Source organism: Lithobates pipiens, unplaced genomic scaffold (assembly GCF_037356315.1).
Source record: "Lithobates pipiens isolate NorthernLeopardFrog02 unplaced genomic scaffold, aLitPip1_a1.2 Scaffold_8, whole genome shotgun sequence".
Classification (NCBI taxonomy): Eukaryota; Metazoa; Chordata; class Amphibia; order Anura; family Ranidae; genus Lithobates; species Lithobates pipiens.
The window spans coordinates 567,190,840-567,204,683 of record NW_027507903.1 but is presented as its reverse complement, the minus strand read 5'-3'; the positions used below and the strand labels follow the sequence as shown (position 1 = coordinate 567,204,683).

At 43.0% G+C, this 13,844-nt stretch overlaps 1 non-coding gene across 1 annotated transcript; it reads left to right on the top strand.

The window, feature by feature from the left end:
• The first annotated feature begins 5,728 nt into the window (after positions 1–5,728).
• On the top strand, positions 5,729–5,810 carry TRNAL-AAG (transfer RNA leucine (anticodon AAG)). Its single transcript has one exon. It is a non-coding gene; the product is annotated as a tRNA-Leu (tRNA).
• The last annotated feature ends 8,034 nt before the right edge of the window (positions 5,811–13,844 follow it).

Below are 13,844 nucleotides of genomic sequence, written 5' to 3'. Positions count from 1 at the left end.
GATTTTGCAGGAGCTGAAAAAATGGTCATCAAATATTGTTTTCCTACAGGAAACTCATCTTAAATGGTCCCATAATAGCGGCCTGAAGTCTAAAAATCACCCAACTTGGTTTCACGGATACTCCTCTAGTAAAAGGGTGAGAGGAATTGCTATTGGGTTTGACAGAAATACCCCAATAGAGGTATCTATTTATCAAAGGTTTAATTTTTAATAAAATGTATACGTTGGTCAGTGTCTACTGCCCTAATTATCTCCCCTGTCCCTTCTTCGGGAAAGTGTTGAATAAATTAGAATGTTTTAAGGAAGGGGGGGTGATGGCAGGGGACCTTAACTTTGTATTCGATCCAACCCTGGATGCCCAACCCCCATCCCTACGCTCAGAAGGTAAATACCTAAAGATAATTAAACAAAAACTACATCGACAGCAACTAGTGGAGGTGTGGAGAATTGCGCATCCAGGGGGAAAGGATTTTACCTATTATTCCCAGGTACATCACTCTTATTCAAGAATCGATTATATCCTCTTAGACCATCAGCTTCTAGAGGGGTTAAAGGAAGTAGAAGTAAAATCAATAACCCTCTCAGATCATGCCCCCGTTATGGCTGTTCTGGACTTGGAGGATATACCGATCAGACAAAGAGTATGGAGGCTGGATGAATCCCTCTTGCATGACCATAAAATATTTGAAGCTTTGGAAAGAGATATGAACTTATTTTTTAAAGAAAATAATGTAGAGAATATTACACCAACTTTGTTGTGGGAGACCCACAAGGTATATATGAGAGGGAGATTGATAGCAGAAGCAGCTAAGAGGAGGAGAATAAGGTCAATGCGAAAATCACTGATCTTACAGGAAATCCAGGAGTTGGAACAGTCACATAAAGGGTTAAATGACCATAAAATAATGGACGAACTTATGGGAAAAAGAGAGGCACTGAGAGATATATTGGAACAAGAAACCAGGCAGGCCTTTTTAAAGTCCGCTAAAAGACAATATGAATTTGGTAATAAACCAGGGAGAATCTTGGCAGAGGTAATTAAACCTAGAAGAAATTTTAATTATATTGCAAAAATTAAAGATAAGAAGGGAGTAATGAAATATGCAACAAGAGACATCAGTAACATTTTCTCAGAATATTACCAACTACTGTATAAGGTAAATGGCAACCAGGACCCCAAGGATAAACAAAAGAGAAGGGAAAAAATTGAACAATATCTCCGGAAGGTAGATCTACCGAGGATAGCAGAGGAGGATGCTGGTATGCTCGATAGGGATATCTCTAAGGAGGAAATAGAGAGAGCAATTAAGGATAGTAAGAATGGGAAGAGCCCAGGGCCCGATGGATATACGTCATTATACTTTAAAAAGTTTTTGGGACCACTGACACCATACTTCCATCAGTATATGAATTCAATTGGGGAAGGAAGGGAGATACGGAAGGAAGCTCTGGGGGCCTTTATAACTATATTAGCAAAGGAAGGGAAAGATCCAACATTATGCTCTAGCTTTAGACCTATTTCTCTGATTAATGAGGATGTAAAAATTTATGCCAGGATCTCAGCCGAGAGGCTGAAACAGCATATGCCAGAATGTATAGAAGGAGATCAGGCAGGTTTTGTACCTAGAAGGGAGACGAGGGATAATATACTGAGGACAACCCTCTTAATGCAGGAAGTTAAGAATGAATGAATGAATGAATGAATGAATGAATGAAATACTTGTATAGCGCACAATGCGAACTGAATCGCCTCTAGGCGCTGAGAAGAAGAGGAAGCAGTCTTCCCTTTTCCTATCGGTCGATGCGGAAAAGGCCTTTGACCGGTTAGAATGGGAATATATGCTGCAGACATTATATAAATTTGGTTTAGGCCCGAGAATGCTGAGGTGGATAGAGGCTTTATACTCTAACCCTACAGCTCAGATTCAGGTGAATGGGACCCTATCAAACTCCTTTGGGCTCTATAATGGCACACGTCAGGGATGCCCACTATCTCCCTTACTTTTTGTATTCTCCCTAGAACCTCTTTTGGCATCTATAAGAGCGAACCATGGCATTGAGGGAATAAAGGTCTCAGAGAATGAGCATAAGATATCTGCATTTGCAGATGATATTATGCTCTATATAACGAACCCCAAACAGTCCCTCCCTAAGATTCTGCAGGAGCTGGAGGAATACGGGAATGTCTCGAACTTTAAGATCAATAGGGAGAAAACTGAGATATTAAATGTCTATACTTCCCCAAAGGAGAGAGGAGAACTTAGAGCTCTTTTCCCCTTTGTGTGGAAAGAGAGGGGCCTGAAATACTTGGGAGTATACTTATCGACATCAGTTACAGATTTATATCAAGATAACTATCTCCCTCTTTTAAATAAAATTAAACAAGATCTTAAAGGATACCCTGCACATAGACTGTCATGGTTTGGCAGGATAAGCGTAATTAAAATGATGATTCTTCCAAAGGCTCTATATAACTTTCAGAGCCTCCCGATAAATATCCCAGGGGCCTACTTTAAAATTATTAAATCCTTGATTCAGAAATTTATATTTATATGGAACAAAAGAGGAAGTCGTGTCTCCTATAAGATAATGAATAGACCTAAGGATAAGGGAGGGGTATCTCTCCCAGACTTTCAAAAATATCATTCAGCAGCGGTAATGAGGAGGATTCTGGATTGGGTCTATAATGCCCCATATAAAAAGTGGGTACCACTGGAAGATAATATGAGTAATGTTGCCCTGAGTCAGACCATTTGGATTCCAATGAAGTTTAGGGGTCTCCCTAGAGGAATATCCCCGATTACAATGGAAACATTAAGAACATGGGATGGGGTACTTAAAGGTACAGAAGGACAAAATAATAATAGCCCTCTAATGCCCCTGTCAGGAAATAACTATTTTCCCCCGGGGAAAGAAAATAAAATGTTCCTGAAGTGGACTCATAGGGACATATTAAGATTAAGGGATGTGATAAAAGTAAATAGCTTATGCTCATTAGTGGAGATACGAGAGAAATATGGTAGAACACCATGGGATGGATGGAGATACAGACAACTCCAACATTTTGTAGAGTCCCTTCCAAAAACCTCTCCGCTCTGGTGACAATTTAAATCCTTGGGAGAAATTGATTGACCGAGGAGGAGCGGACAGACAGGGGATCTCTAAAATATATAGGATTTTAATATCTTTAATGGAGGATGAGGCGATGCCTGCTTTGGGGAGATGGGAAGGAGAATTGAATCAATCAATCCCAGAAAAACTGAAAGGGAAAGTTATAGACTATACCCACTCCACTTCAATAGATGTAAAGATACAAGAAATGAATTATAAATTATTGGTTAGATGGTATTATGTTCCATCGAAAATGCATAAGATTAACCAAGACTTATCACCCCTTTGCTGGAGAGAAAGTGGGAAGGAGGGAACTCACGCCCATATATGGTGGCAATGCAGTGCAATCCAGTTATATTGGGAAAAAGTGGTGGGCTTAATTAAAGAGATCGATGGTAAGGAAATAGAACTGGATCCCTGGAAATGTTTGTTTCACGCGACTGAGGGCCCCAGGGAAAAATATAGAAGAGCATTAACTCCATTTTTGCTGAACGCAGCGAAAGTACTGATCCCGAGATATTGGAAAGTAAAGGAAACACCAGGGATAAGAGATTGGTTTAGGGAAATAGACAGAATGAGGATTATGGAAGAATTAATTTACATTCAAAGGGGAGCAGAAATGAGATTCCAGGCGACTTGGAGGAACTGGATGGAATTTAGAAAATCCTCAATATACCTTGGAATTATGGGGGATGGAGTGGGCGTCTAGGAGAGGGAGGATGGATGCATACACCTCATAACCCCTTTTTTTTTTCTTTTTTTTTTTTCCTTTTTGAGGGGGAAGGAGATGGGGGGACCCCTTGTATTTGGGTCTTTTAGGGGTTCTTTCCCCTTTTTTTTTCTTCTCTTTTTTTTTTTTTTATCTTAAGGTAGAAGGGAGTGGTGATGGAAGGAGAGGAATCCCCACCTTACACAAATCACAAATTGGAATTAAGAAAAAGTGTCACGTGGGAGGGGTAACAATAAGGGCAAGATAAAATCACAAAAGGATAATTTTGAACACATGAGGGGAGGAGGATTGGTTCCCCCCCCTTTTTTTTTTTTCCTTTTTGAGGGGGGAGGAGATGGGGGGACCCCTTGTATTTGGGTCTTTTAGGGGTTCTTTCCCTTTTTTTTTTTCTTTTTCTTTCGGTATATTTAGGATCGATCCCGTCGGGCACCCAATGTGTATTTTTTTTTTTCTATTGTCTGTTTTTATATGAATGTCGAAAATACTGAAATAACATGAAAGTTAAACAAAGTGATTTCTAATAGTATGTATAAGGAATATTTTTTACTGTTTTTTGTAAATGTGGAAAACGAAATAAACAATATTTAAAACTAATTAATAATTTTTTTCCAGTGAAATCCCTCTTTAATGCACAGTGAAGGAAATATTGGTGTATGAACTGTTAACCAGGAACAACATGCGGTGAATTGATTATTGAAAAAAAAAAAAATCAATCACAGAAATAATGCACAAGTATATCAAAGCGTTGCAATCTAGTCATGTGACTAGACAGTTCAACAGGAGCCCGGATAGCTCAGTCGGTAGAGCATCAGACTTTTAATCTGAGGGTCCAGGGTTCAAGTCCCTGTTCGGGCGTTTCCTTTATATATTTAACCATTTCAATACCAGGCTATAGTCATCTTAATGCAGGTGGAGATCCCATCTGCGAATGTCAATTCACAATAGCCCAGTATTGAAGAGCAGGCAGTGTTTATGGCTCTGGCCCAATCATTAAAGTGGTTGTATATGCAATACTTTTCTTACAATAAACTTTGATGTTTAAAGTGGTTGTATAGTCTTTTTTTTATAACTTTTACCTACAGGTAAACCTTACCTGTAGGTAAAAAAAATATCTCCTAAACCTGTATGGTTTAGGAGATATTCCCCTCGCAATGTGCCGCTGACTGCAGCGGTGCATGTGCACAGGGCATTCTCGGCTGAAAGACCGGCATACACCGGAGCCGCGATACCTGGAAGACACGTCGAGGGAACATGTCAGCTCCCTCGGGGGGATTGGGAGAGATGTCGGGGCCTTGTTCTAAGGTAAGTATTTCATATCGTATGTGGTGCATATTAGCTCATTATGACTTTTCCCTTGCAGGTCACAAAAAAACTTCAGCGGGTTTACTCCCGCTTTAATTTGTATGGGCAGGACAGACATATATATATATATACTGAGGTCACATGCTTCCTGGGGGAGATGGGAAGAGACTAGGTCGAGAAAAAAAAAATTATTTGATAAGCAGATAAATGTCCCTGAATATTTTTTTGTCTGAGTAACCACTTTTTCAATAATCAATTTTCCATGTGTTCATACGATTCATGTACTTCCTGGTTAACAGTTCATAAATCAATATTTCCTCCACCGTGCATTGAGAGAGCCTGGATGCCGTTTTTTTTTTAACACAGTGTACATGTCCATTTGTGCTACAATAAAAGGGCAGTGCACCTTTTTAATAAAAAGTTTTTTAACTTGCAACACTATGAGAAGTTCCCTTGTTGTCTGAGTGTAATTTGGTAGGAAGAATCATGACCTAACATTGGTGTCACTGGAAGGAGCTATGCCCCATTATTGGTGTCATTGGGCTGAAGTTTGTTAGCCACTGCTTTAGACCATAGGAGCCATGTGGTAGCGTGGCCGAGCGGTCTAAGGCGCTGGATTAAGGCTCCAGTCTCTTCGGAGGCGTGGGTTCAAATCCCACCGCTGCCATTTCATTTTTCTTACAAGCACACAAAGCATGCTATAGATATTCTTTATTCATTAAGGCTCGATGTACATCTATGCATGTTGCTTTTGAGCATTTCTGCAGTGCTTTTTGTGGTGCTTGCCGTGTTTTTGGACACCCGTTTTTTCCACAATTTGCATTTTGCTTTTTTTATTTTTACACTGTATATAGGTGGTTGCTAAGGAGGGGTCTGGGAACCTGGCCACAGTGTCCTTAACAACCGATGAGTCATCAGCTGTCAGCTGGCTTCCCACTCAATGTAAAAAAAAAAAAATGCCGGCAAAAAAAAAATCGTGAAACAAACAACGTCGGATCCCCCCCCCCCCCAAGTCCATACCAAGTCCTTGGGTCTAGTATGGATTTGGAGGGGATCCCCACACACCAAAATTAAAAAAATATGGTGTGGGGGTCCCCATCAACAAGGTGCTTTGGGGTGGGGGGTGCAGAGTGGGACAAAATCCCTCCTGAGATGTGTGCAAACATGGGGGCCAACAACAAGATACATCTGACCCCTGTGATTGCCAACAAGGGTTTCTCCACCAAGTACTAAGCCATGTTTTGTGAAGGAGTTAAATACTTACTTCACTCATTAAAAAGAAAACCAATTCATAACTTTTTTGAAATGCGTTTTTCCCTAAACGTCTTTCAGGACAGCACCTGAGAGAGTGGCTCCACCTGCTAGGAAACAGAAAACACCAACTGCACCAAATTTTAAAAGGAGGCTTCTCCCAACAACTTGTCAGTTTTTGTGTTTACTCTGGCAACGGACCACCTAGTGAGAGTCAGGGTCTGTTAGGTGCTGTCCTGAGAGGCCAGACTGCCTACTCCACCATACCTTTTTTGCCTCCAGAGAGTCCGCCCCTCCCACGCTGCACCAAGGGTAGCTGATAAGCGGGCTCCTTCTTCCTCTTCAGCTCAGAGAGAGCTTGACTGTTTCTGGGGCCGCTCCTAGGTGGCGGCAGCCATTTTCGGGGTTCCCCGACATGCCGGCTTTACAGGCCAGCGCCATCTTTTTTTTGGTGGCAGAGTAGAGACTCGGCCAGCCGGAAATTAGGTATCCAACAAGGGGCGGCACCGGGGAACAGGTGCAGCATAATTTCTGCTGGAAATTGCGCAGAGGGAAAAGGGAGGAGCAGTCTTGGTGCCTATATTCCGGTTCCCGTCTGGTGCAGTGGCGCTGATGGACTCCAGAACCAGCGTTCTAAGCCACTAACAAGCATCACCACAGTGGACTCTATGGCAGCAGCAAGTGGGACAGGCACCAGCAAGGCCCAGGTAAGGGGGTGTGGGGGGTCTACTCTGTATACTGTGGTGCCTCTCTCTTTCCATTTGGTTCCACCTAGTGGCTGGTGCCTGTCTGGGCATAGGGAGTTGGCTATTGTACTACCTGTGCACCAGTGGTAAGCCTGTTAGGAGGAAGGTTTGACTGGTGTTCTCGTTTGTCATTTTTTTGGCAGGCTAAGAGCTCTTATCCAATGATCAAAAAGAGATGTTCCGCATGTAAAATTCTTCAAAAATATTAATAGTAAAAAGGTCAGGTCTGAGCATGTAGGCCCTTTACAAAATAATCTGGAGTGGGTGACTGGGGACAAAGAGAAGGCTAATTTATTAAATTGCAGGTAGACCTGGCGTAGGCCCGCAATCATTTGGAAGCCTTGGGCTGGATTGTGAACCTTCAGAAATCAAATTTCAATCCAGCTCGGAAAGTTCAGTTTCTAGGTTATCAAATAGATTCTGTAGTAGAAAGGTCATGAGTGTAGTAGCCAGGCTACAAACAAACCAGGAGATATCAATCAAATATTATGCCAGCCCTAGGAAACTTAACTTAAAAAATGCCGGCCATTAAATGGGCGAGGCTCCATTTCAGGCTCCTCCAGAGTTTCCTCTTAAAGGTTTGGGATCACAGCCCAGAAACCTTAGACACAAAAGTAACACCCCACCAGGTTCAAGAGGACCCTTTGCTGGTGGAGAAGTCAGTCAGTTTTGTCAAAGGGCTTACTATGGTTTTTTCCAACAGAATAGAGTCACGAAAGACGCCAGCAGTTGGGCATGGGGGCACACTGGGATCAAAATATAGCACAGGGAATTTCGTCCAAATCCAAATCAGGAAGGTCCTCAAACTGGAGTTAAAAGCAGTCGTCCTAGCTTTGGCTGCCTTCTCTCCAAACCTCCAGAGATCCCATGTGCAGATTCTATCATACAATGCCACTACTGTGGCATACCTGAAGAAACAGGGGGGGGGGGGCACAAGGAGCGAGCAAGCCTCTTCTATTGCTGTCATCAGAAATACTGGAGTGAGCAGAGAAGCATTTACTTTCCCTGTCACCAGCGCATCTCAACGGCATGCTAAATGAAGTAGCAGACTTATTGAGCAGACAAAAAATTCAGGAAGCAGAATGGAGATTGAGTCCGGAAATATTTTCATTGATCACCAGGATGTGGGGGTGTCCACAAGTGGACTTGTATGCGTCAAAACGCTGAGCTCTCTCAGTTCTTTTCTCTGCACCGAGACAGCGGCTCACTAGGGATAGATGACTTAGCACATCCCTGGAACTTTCATCTGGGCTATGCCTTCTCCCCCCTTCAGCTAATTCCACTGGTATTGAGGAAAATACAAAAGGAAAAAGTGTCAATAATTCTGATCACTCTGTTCTGGCTGAATAGAGCCTGGTTTTTCTCCATTCTACAAATGACAGTCAAACCATTATGGCAGCTTCCTCTCAGGCAGGACGTACTACTTCAAATCCCAGTATACCACCCGGATATAGCCAGATTAAGTCTCACCGCCTGGTATCTGAGGAACAGTCGTTGAGGATTTTCAGAGCCTCTAGTATCCACTTTACTCTGCAGTAGAAAGAAAGTAACTATAGATATTTACGCTAAAGTTTGGAGAGTCTACAACTTTTGGTGTCGTTCATCAAACTGAACCTTAGAAGACATTGGGGGTTATTTACAAAAGGCAAATCCACTTTGCACTGTGAGTGCACTTCCAAGTGCACTTGGAAGTGCAGACACTCTAAATCTAAGGGCTAGATCTGAAATGAGGGGAAGCTCTGCTGATTTTGTCATCCAATCATGTGCAAGCTAAAATGCTGTTTTTTATTTTCCTTGCATGTCCCCCTCGGATATACAGTGAATTTAATTCCAGGAGCACTTTCAGTGCACTATCAAGTGCACTTGCAGTACAAAGTGGATTTTCCTTTAGTAAATAACCCCCATTGTGTCGATTTTGGAATTTCTACCAAAAATGACGCAGACAAAGGTCTTGCGATTAGCACTCTTAAATTGCAAGTGGCTGCCTTGGGGTAATACCTAGAAAGACCAATTTCTTCGGTTGCTTTTGGTTACAAGATTCTTTAGGCACTTACTAGGTCCAGACCAGTTCCTACTAAACATTTTCCTAAATGGGACCTATCAGTAGTTTTGCAAGCCTTGGCAAAAGATCCCTTTGAACATTATAGACAATCTCAATAAGGATTTTAACTCTTAAAACAGTATTCTTAGTTTCAGTTACGTCTGCAAGAAGAATTAGTGAACTACATGCTTTATCAATAAAGGAACCTTTTTTGTTAATTTATCCAGACGGGATTGTACTTAAAACAGATCCGAGATTTTAAAAGTAGCATCAGTTCATAATATGTCACAGGAACTCATCCTGACAACTTTTTGTTCAAATCCTTCTGGAAAAAAAATATTTATTCCATAACTTAGATGTAAGAAGATTTTTATTACATTACTTGGAAGTAACAAGGGACTTTAGATCTTCAGACTCTTTTCATTTGTTCTTTTTTCTGGCAACAGAAAGGGCCACCAAGCATCAAAGGGGTCAATTGCTAGATGGCTAAAATAAGCTATATAAGAAGCTTATTCCAAGATGGGTTTGTCTCCCCGCCAGTAATTCGAACACACTCTACTAGAGCTCTGGCCACTACTTGGGCAGAAAAAGCTGTTGCCACCCCAGATCAAATTTGTAAGGCTCCTAAGTTTGTCCGTCATTACAGACTGGATCTTCTGTCAGCTGGTGATCAGGCATTTGACAGAAAGGTCCTGCAGGCTGTTGTCCCTCCCTAGTTGGTACGTATTGGGCTTGGGTTGGAGGTACTCTGCTACAACAGACAAGACTCCTTGTAAAATTTGGAGTTGGTGTTTCCTGTTTCTTAGTGGGTGGAGCCACTCTCTCAGGTGCCGTCCTGAAAGACTCCTGGAAAACAAGTTACTGGTAAGTCTCTAACTTTAATTTTCTGAATATTTTTGTTGTTTTTCTGTCTCTCGCTGTTAAAATAAACCTACCATTAAAATTATAGACTGATAATTTCTTTGTCAGTGGACAAATGTACAAAATCAGCAGGGAATCAAATACTTTTTTCCCTCAGTGTACATCATGCTGGGTGAGATGGATCCTACACTTCTTACATATATTGGAGGTTCCAAAGTTGTCTCGAAAGACCTAGTTCCCACATACCAGACATCTTAAGAGTCTGTTCTTGCTAGGTTATATAGTAGGTACCAACGTTTCAAAAAATAAATTCTGCCATTTTTTTTTGTTGCGTATCCAGCAATCCCTTGTAGTTGGAGAATGTGTACTTTAAATAGGGAATAGACAGTCATTTAAAACTGATATGGACAGGAAGTCACTGTGTTTACTGTCCAAATGTGCCAAAACATGAGCAGGCACATGCTCAGTAACACAATGGGGTTTATCTACTAAAGGAAAATCCACTTTGTAATGCAAGTGCACTTGGAAGTGCACTTGGAAGTAAAGTCACTGTAGATCCGAGGTGGGGCAAGGAAAATAAAAAACAGCATTTTAGCTTGCACGATTGGATGATAAAATCAGCAGAGCTTCCACTCATTTCTTTTTTTTTTTTTTTTTTTTTTTAACAGAAACGTTTTTATTAGTAAAATAAAGCACCATTACAACTTATGCATAGTTCAACAGATATAATTAGCAACACAGGTCATCACCATCAATCTTGCATGTCAAAATGTCGCTGAGCGTGAGTAGGACAGGGGCACGAGAGCAGGTAATTATACAGGTAATGAATACAGCCTGCCAACTTATAGTACAATATAATAAAAAGAAAACATACTCAGTCAGTCTACACATGGGAAAAGGACCTATCCATCACTGCTATGGGGTTTCAGGACTAGTACCAGTATAGCCCTAACGGTATACCCCAATTACATTCCCGCTGTTAGACAGTAAGTGATCAAGCTTCTATCCATGAATCCCAAATTTTACCAAATTTCTTCGGGCATTTCCGCCCCATATACGTTAGTTTATAGAGAGGTAGTACTGAGTCTACCAGTGAGTGCCATTGGGTAATTGTAGAGGGGACATCAGCTTCCAAGTTTGCAGCAACACCTTCCTGGCATAAAAACAGAGATAAAACAGCAATAGACTCTTATGAGTAGAATGTGTTGCTGGGTCAGTTATTCCTAAGAGAAGCACCTTCGGGGCGGCACAGTGGTGTAGTGGTTAGCACTCTCACCTAGCAGCAAGGAGGGCCACTGGCCCAAATCCCAACCACAACACCACCCGCCCGGAGCCTGCATGCCCCCCCATGCCCACATGGGCCCCCCCAGGCCCCCCAGCCCCCCCCCCCACACAATCCAAAGACACGCAGGTAGGCAAATTGGCCCTAGTATATGAATGGGGACCTTGGATTGTGGGCTCCTTGAGGGCAGGGACAAATGTGAGTGTGCAATGTACAGGGACAATTGTAGACACTCAGGTTAAACTGGATGGAATGGTGTCTTTATTCAACCTTACAAACTATGAAACCTTGGGATCCATTGATACCGAAAGGTCAGTGACCACATTAATGTCCAGCACCCACTCCCAGAAGCCCTGGATAATCAGACAGTCCCATATAACATGGTAGTATGTTCCAACTGTCTGCTGACACTTAGGGCACAGCTCTGTTTGGGTTGGGTATATTTTAGCTAGGCGCTGAGGGGTATAATAGGCCCTGTGTATAAATTTCAGTTGGATAAACCTGTTTCTCGCAGAGATTACTTTGGGGATGTAATATTGCAGGGCTAGGTCCCATTCTTCTTCTGAAAGGGAGGGAATGTCTCCCTTCCAAGTCTCATACAGGGGCAAATCCCCCCCCCCCCTGGTTTCCCACATGTCAGGCAGAGATATAGGGAGGAAAGGATTCTGTCCACCCCCCAAGAGGTAAACCTTTCTATTACATGTGGCTCCACCAAGATCTCCCCCGGGAACTGCGCCTGAGTCGCGTGTTTTAGTTGTAAGTATCTGAATAGCATCCAGGAGGGGAGCCGATGTGTCTCCCTAAGTTCTGGAAAGGGGAGGAGAGCCCCAGCTGGCATAATCTGTTCAACCTTGACTATTCCGAATCTGGCCCAGAGACTGGGATCCGGGATAGATCGGAAATGCGGGAGTTTAGGGTTGCCCCATAGAGGGGTATGAGGGGAAATAGTGTCAGACACCTTAACTGCAGTGGTGACCTTTTCCCAAACCTGGACTGTGGTCCGCATCGGGGTCGTCGCCTGTGGGCTAGACTTGGTTCCCCTGTAGACTAAGTTAGTTAGGGCCGCGTATGAGCCCATAATTGCTGATTCCAAATTAACTGCAGGGTTGGACTTAGTTTGGGTGAACCACCATCGGACAGTAACAATAGTACCTTTGGAAACAGGGCAGAGATAGACCACCCAGAGACAGAGGTAGTTGTAGTTTGGCCTTGGATAACCGTGGGACCCTTCCACCCCAAATAAATGATGACATTATCCCATCTAGTTTACGGAAGAATGTTGCAGGGATTGGAACTGGGGTATGCCTAAATACGTATAAGGATTTGAGGAGAAAAGTAATTTTCAGTAAATTAACCCGTCCTACCGGTGTCAGGGGTAGTGTCTTCCAAGTCTGGCATTTCACCGTTAGGGCTTGTAAAATTGGATATAGGTTCTCTGTCAGATACTGGGAGGGGTCGTTGGTAATCTCAATCCCTAGATACCGAAAGCGGGAAACCCTTTGTAGAAGGGACGAGGGAGGCGGAGGGGGCGTCGAGTCAGAAAGCATAAATAGACTCAATTTTTCCCAATTAATCCTGACCCCAGAGAATCTACCATACTCATCTATGACCCTCAGAGCTGACGTCAGGGAATCGGAGGTGTCCCCAAGGTATAAAAGTGTGTCGTCCGCATATAGTGATATCCTCTCTACCAGGGGACCCACTTGCAATCCCCCCACCTCTTCCGTTGAGCGAAGAAGGATTGCCATTGGCTCAATGGCCAGGCCAAACAGCCCTGGAGACAGGGGGAATCCTTGCCTTGTGCCTCTACAGAGGCGGAAAGGGAGAGAGAGGATTCCACCAGTTCGCACACGAGCTGCCGGAGAGATATACAGCTGCTGGATCCAGGCAATAAATTTAGGGCCAAACCCAAACCTGGCAAGGACCTACTAGAGAAAGCCCCATTCCACAGAATCCAAGGCCTTCTCTGCGTCCAAAGAGGCCACCACTCCCCCTCCGCCTCCAGCCCCAAACCGCGCTATGTTGGTATAGAGACACCATATATTAATATCGGTACCTTTAATAGGCATAAAGCCGATCTGATCCCCATGGACTAATGAGAGTATTACTTTGTTTAATCTATTGGCCAGTATCTTCATCAGTATTTTAGCGTCAACATTTAATAAAGATATTGGCCTATAGGAAGAGCACAGTTCAGGGTCTTTCCCTGGTTTGGTATAAGTACGATTACAGCTTCTGACATGGAGTCTGGGAGGTCTTTTGTCTCTAGGGTCTTGGTAAGGGTCGAGAAATAATACGGGCCCACCACTTCCAGATTGGTCTTGTAAAACTCAGATGGGAGTCCATCAGGTCCTGGTGTTTTTCCTGCCTCAAGGGATTTTATAGCCTTTTGAACAAAGGCCTGCACAGTTTCGTCAGTCAGAACTGGAAACTCAATTGTGTCAAGGAATGAGGCTAAGTCTTCTAGGGAGTAAGTAACCCTGGACTAATACAGATGTGTATAGTACTGTTTGAACCGGG